This window comes from Triticum dicoccoides, chromosome 1B (assembly GCF_002162155.2).
Source record: "Triticum dicoccoides isolate Atlit2015 ecotype Zavitan chromosome 1B, WEW_v2.0, whole genome shotgun sequence".
Taxonomy (NCBI): domain Eukaryota; kingdom Viridiplantae; phylum Streptophyta; class Magnoliopsida; order Poales; family Poaceae; genus Triticum; species Triticum dicoccoides.
This window is the reverse complement of record NC_041381.1, coordinates 209,644,865-209,651,339: the sequence shown is the minus strand read 5'-3', so window position 1 is coordinate 209,651,339 and position 6,475 is coordinate 209,644,865. Positions and strand designations below refer to the sequence as shown.

At 50.1% G+C, this 6,475-nt stretch overlaps 1 pseudogene; it reads right to left on the bottom strand.

The window, feature by feature from the left end:
* Nucleotides 1-4,163: 4,163 nt before the first annotated feature.
* LOC119328705 lies at nt 4,164-6,263 on the bottom strand (annotated as a pseudogene).
* Between the last annotated feature and the right edge of the window lie 212 nt (nt 6,264-6,475).

Sequence of the window (6,475 nt, the reverse complement as noted above, 5' to 3'; positions counted from 1 at the left end):
GGGTCACAATTTGTCAGGTCTAGCTGGCATGCCACGTCAACGGGTTTTTTCTCTCTATTTTTCTCCCTACTAAACTCATTTCCGGTTTGAAGTATTCTGATGGGACGATTGTACTTGATCAGCATGTCATATTACCATTGAATAAATTATAGGAGAAATTGTTACCAATATAATCTAAAATCATGTATGTTTTTATTCAGTTATCATATATGGCCTTAAGTATGGATGGTTCTGTAGATTAGATTAAAGTGGTGTAAATATACTACTTTACTAACTCTGATGCACCTACATATCTAAATATCTAGGTAGCAAATATGTTGACTGAAGAGTATGTGTTGTTACTTGCTAGCTGTAAAGGAAGTTTGGATCTTTGTATCTTATGATGCATGCTGAAACGTGTTCGTTCACCGTATTAGAGTATATTATGATTGCAGCCACTAATTCATTTTTCTTTTTCTTGCACAAAGCGGATGGCAACGGAGATGTAGAGTGTTAGGCATATTTTACATGTCCGTAGATAAAAGAATCCAGAGCCAGAGATGATTGAGAGGTATTTCATTATTTATTTTGATATAAAGGAGAAGATGAAGGAATTGGGTTCCAACCCTTGGGACAGCGCTAATTATCAGAAGAAGGGGGCCAACGGGAACTCCATGATTGAGTTAACAGATGATGCAGGCATGGTGAACATGCTAGAGGAACTTGATGCTTATAAGAAAATCAGTTTGAATGTTAATTGGGGGAGAGCAACATAAACGAGAAGCCATGGGAGGCGAGCGTGGCGCGCGACCGACTTGGACGTTGGACGTGCCGCGAGCGACCTCCATCGGCTGAGCCGGTCAGAAGAAGCGGCGCTACCCAGTTCAGCAGTGAGAAAAATAGCCAGGAAAAACCACTGACGTGGCATGCCAGCTGGACCCGACAATTGTGACCCACCAGTCAGAATGCTCAAAAAAATTAAACGGGGTAAACTGTGGCAACATTTTTGCTAAATGGGGTAAAATGGATGAAATCTTGCTAAATGGGGTAATTAGTGTCAAAAATATCAAAATAGGGGGTAAAAACCGGAATTCACTCTTTTTTCTGCGGCAAAACATGGATTAAGCTGTGTGGCAAGTTGTGTTCACAACTTTTAATCTAACTGTGTTCTTATATAAGAGCAAATTTTCCCAAGAAACGGCAGAACAGAGGCCCCTCTTTCAACTTGCCGCAGATTGGTTATCCCATAACCGGACGTCAGAGGGAAAAATTCAGCAGGTGTTATGTCAGTGCTTTGTCAGATAAAAAACTAAATCTTTCTAAGTAGCACATGTCCTATTTTGCAGGTGATATATACTCGAGGGCATGAAGACGGGTATTTAATAATACTCCAGGTGAGATATATGCAGGTGTTATGGATTGTGGTTTTGAGGAAAACAATGATGGAACTCAATATGCAGCCGCTAAGTTTCTGAAGCTTGATCGACATCTCTTATCAGTTGTTAATTAGTACTAGGATTCATATGCATGACTACTGTTATTTTCAGGAAACTCAAGACATGATGGTTCTGTTTTGGACGAAAAAGAAAAGTAGCACCACTGTGTTAACCCAATGCTTAGGTGATTAACTACAGATCAAACAATTTTTATCCCCTGTTTACGCAGTATGGAAGTACACATGGTTATTGGTGAGTGACCTTCTTGGCATATGTAGATTTTCTGCGTTCTGATTTTTAGCCCTTGTGATTCTTGTAAGTTATGCTTTATTCAGGCATATCACTTGGAGTTCCATTGCTCTACATTTTACTTAAATCACATATTTGACACTTTGTACAATCTGTAGTTAATTACAAAATCCCCAGAGTTGCAGAGGAGTTCTACATAATTTCATTAGTTCATTTAGAGCATGTCAAATGGAGCATCTTATTTGGGGATAAAATCAACTTTCCTCTGAAGTGTGCTGCTGGTCCCGCTCTTTTATATGGTGGTCTGAACTGGTCACGCTCTTGTGACAGATTACTACATCTAGCTGAAGTTAATAGCGCAGGGTGCTTTCTTAAGCTGCCAGCATGTAAGAAATACTAATATACTCCCTCCGTCCAGAAATACTTGTCATCAAAATGGATGAAAATGGATGTATCTAGGACTAAAATACATCTAGATACATCCATTTTAATGACAAGTATTTCCAGACGGAGGGAGTATTTGTTACCATCGTAATATGATATCTCAATTAGGGTGCGCGTCTGAGTATGCGTGTGCCCTTGTAGCTGGTCTATTTGCAAATGGAACTGCTCCAAAAAGATTCCATTAGAGCTAGCTGACAGTGACAGATAACTACATCTATGTGAACCTGCATTGTCCTACAGTCATACATACTTGAGCTAGCTGGTAGTGACAGAGTACTACATCTATGTGAACCCGTATTATCCTACTACGCTTTTCTTGACCTTCTTTGCTTTGCATTTGAAAAATTAACCCTGAATTTCTAAAAACATGCTTTCCTAGTGGTAAACTGGTAAGCTACATATGTACTGTACTAGAATGGATGGCAATTAGGATAGCAAAAGTGGGGAATCGGGAGTACCTCAAATCGAAAATAAGCATAGCAGAGTGCCGAAGTGGGGAATAAACAACCGGCGTCGGCTTGCAGTTGCAGGGGCACCAGCCACCGCGGCACTGCTGCCGCTGCACCTGGGCAGCACGCAGCGCAGCCACGCAGGGCGGTGGGAGCCGCGGACGCGCGGAGGCTCCGAGCGCCGGGCGACTGAGATGGAGAGGAAGGACACACCATTGCCACAGCAGACGATCCGGTGGAGATGAGTCTCGCGCCTCCGCGCCCGCCTCCGTCAGCGCCTAGCACTGGGTCGGCCCGTGAGCATGCCGAGCTCGAGCAGATCCTCGGGCACTTCAGCGACCAATCGACGAGGAGGAGCTGAGAAGAGCGGGGGAGTACGAGACCTCGCGCCGGCGGTGGGGACAAAGGGAAGGGGCGACCTGATGAGGTAGAGAGAGAGAGAGTTGTGGCCATTGGCCACCATGGAATGGGTAGCGGTGAGGAGAGAGTTGTTTCCACAATGATGAAGCATCAGGCGTAGTCCTGGCCATCTCAGGCCCGGCCCTGTCGGGCCACCAAGGCCCGGCCCTAAAATCCAGGGCCTAGGCCCGATGGGCTTGCCCATGGGCCGGGCTTGGGCCTGAGTTTTGAGCCCATCAGTAGGGCTTGGACGGGCTTGGACTTGGCATATTGGCATTTTAAGGAAGAGGCCTGGCCCACGGCCCTAAGCCCTAAGGGCTTTTTAGGGCTTTTTACCAGATGGGCCAGGCTTGGACTTGAAAAGTAGGCCTAGTGATAGGGCTTGGGAGGGCCCGGGCCTTAGTTTTTTGCCGTGGGCTTTTTCAGGCCCGGTCCAAGCCCGGCCCATGGCTAGATATAATCAGGCGTGGAGAACTGATATGGAGCATCGGGTGTGTCTCTTTTGTTCTTTTTTCTCTTTTCTTTTTTGTGGTTTCTTTTTCCTCTTGATCATAGCCCTTTTGGTGAAGTAACAAGTACTGCACGCATTTAGTTGTAAAAAAGAACAAGTATATGCATTCCTCTTAAAAAATAGACGCGTTGGAAAATTCATTTTTTTAACACAGTACAGATGCAACCACTCACATATAGCACATACAGTCACCTCTATGAACGTACACACACCCTATCCTATGAGCACTTCCAAGAGACTTAGCCGACATATCGTCTTGAGATTTTATAAAGTCATCGACGGGAACGTTTCCTCCCACTGAATGTGCATCGCCGAAAATCTTGAAATAAATTTAGGATGAGACTTGAACCTTGGTATGCTGGGAATACTACTATCCACCTAACTATCCAACCATCCAATGAATTCATTTTTCTATGGATGGCCGTTTTGGTCATTTTTAATTTGGCGTGTTCGGATTGACTCTTTTGTGGGTAGAACTTGTATTATTCAACGAAGATCAAAATTGCAATCCTCCTTACATAAATCAGTAACCTCTCTAGGTTATGAGGCCAACCAAATAACCATTTTACTCAGTTCTAGATAATTTAGCCAAAAATAACACTAACCACATTCTGATTTTGATTGAGATGAGTAATACGAGTCATACGAAAAGACCTCAAATGCTTGATCTCCGCTACCAAAGACTCATAGGCTCGGTAAAAAAGATTGGCTAGAAAGTAATATTTAAAATAGATGTTTTTTATTATAGATTAGATTATACGTGCATTGCACGTGCACGCTTACTAGTAGACAAACAAAGCTAGTACTAGTACATAACTGCTCGCCTGCCATACATACGGCTTTGTGCATCTCCATACATCGCCCTGTCCTCCGTCTTAAGAATGACCGAAAGAGAGAGACATCCGGACACGATAAGCATCGCGTCAATCACTTCGCTTCAGCTTTCGATCCTCTTATCCTTCCATGGGCAGGGCAGTCACAATCTCCCGCGGTACACTCACAACAGTAACTAACCGGAATAAACGTGCAGCCGCAGTAACAATTTCAGGTACTACCGCCTGCAATCCGCTGCACAAACTCCATCAGGCTCCGGTCCGAGCCGCCGCCGTCGGCCACGGCCACTCTCGCCTCCTCCTTCCACGACGCGGCGCGCGACGTCACCGCCTCCGACGTAGCGATTTCCACGCACCTCCTCAGCTCCCCGGCCTCCAGGACGCCGTCCTCCGCGCGCGCCGTGGCGCGGACACCTACGCCCAGCGCCCGCTCCACGAGCCACGCGTTCGTCCCCTGGTCCGAGTACTGCGGCGCCGCAACTATGGGCACGCCGCAGGCCACGCGCTCCAGTGTCGAGTTCCACCCGCAGTGCGTCACGAAGCACCCCACCGACGGATGCGAGAGCACGCGCGCCTGGTCGCACCACTCCACCACCATGCCGCCGGCGTCGTCGTCGTCGTCGTCGTACGTGGCCGCCGACGCCGTTGCGAGGAGTCCCTTGATCGCGTCGCCTTCGTCCTTGTCCCTGCAGTTGTCTTTCCGTAGCACCCACAGGAACGGCCTGTTGGACTGGCTCATGGCGTCCGCTATCTCGGCGACCTGCGTCTTGCTCATCACCGACGTGCTCCCGAAGGAGATGTACACCACCGACTTGGCCGGCTTCGTATCCAGCCAGTGGAGGTAGCCTTCGCCATCGTGGTCGAACAGGTCGTTTGGACTGTTGCCCTCGTGGCCGTCGTGCAGGAACGAGAGCACGGGACCGACGGATACGACTTCGACGTGAGGCCTCAGCGAAGCCAGCGCATCAGGCTCCATGGCGTCGAACGTGTTGGCGAGGACGTACGTCGGGGGCTTCTCGGAGTCGCCGTCGAGCGCGTCGATGAGCTCGCGGAACTCCGGGATCAGGCAGGCAAACGGGTCGTCGTCCGAGGTGACGGCGAGGAAGGACGGCAGGTCCCGGTACCGGAGCGGCGGGAGGCCCGGGATACACACCTCGGCATTCGGGTCACGCGACGCGGCGGCCGCCATAACGGCCTCCCGGCTCCCTCGGAAGTAGTGGTAGTACGCGGCGAGCGCGGTGACCGGCTGGATCCAGAACACCGCGACGACGGCCACGCCGTACGCCCGCGCAACGCCGGCCACCCACGGCATGAGCAGCGTGTACACTGCGCAGGTGACGGGGTGCCCGCGATCGCCGAGGCGCCGGAGCAGCCCGGACAGCGTGCGCGCTCCCTCCAGCCTCACCTGCGACATGTAGTGCGCGTAGTCGCCCGCGGTGCGGTCGAACCCACCGTCATAGCCGTCGGAGTAAGCGGCGTATGCGACCCCGCCCTCTTCCCTTATCTCGTCGCCGCCCACCGCGCTTGTTTCGTCAGCGAACATCTTCCGAAAGGCCGAGACAGGGGTGCATATGGTGACGCGCGCACCGCCGGCACCGGCGGCCGCGCGCACGAGACGGCGCCGAGGTGACGCGCCGGGGTGATGTGGCCCTGCGCCGGGTACGTCACGATCAGGAAGTGAGGCTGGCTCTCATCCGTGGCACGCACGTCTTCCTGCAGCTCCATTTGCGGTAATAACTCGAGCAAGCTTGGGACGCGCGCTTTGACACGAGGAATAGGAGTGGAAGTGGGAGCGACGAAAAATGACTTTTCTACCAGTACCGGTACCGGTACGACCGTACCTGGCGACGAAGCATATCAACCTTTGGCTAAGACACGAGTCGTTTTTCCTCTCAGGCGGCCGGCTGAAAAACCCACCCGCCCTGGGAGAGTCCGTTCGCCGCCTTCCTCCGGCGGCCTCCCTCCGCCGGCGGCCTGGTGAGGGGGGGTCGTCAGATCTATGCATGTGAATTGTGTAGTTTAGATTTTGGATAACGCTAACGCCCATACATGTGGTGAAAGCCAAACCCGCTCACACGCTTTATAACACACAGACCGTGCCACGTCATCGCCTGCATCCATGTGAGAATTTTTTTGATTTTTAGTTTTTAAAATGTTTTATCTCTTAAGTGAGAA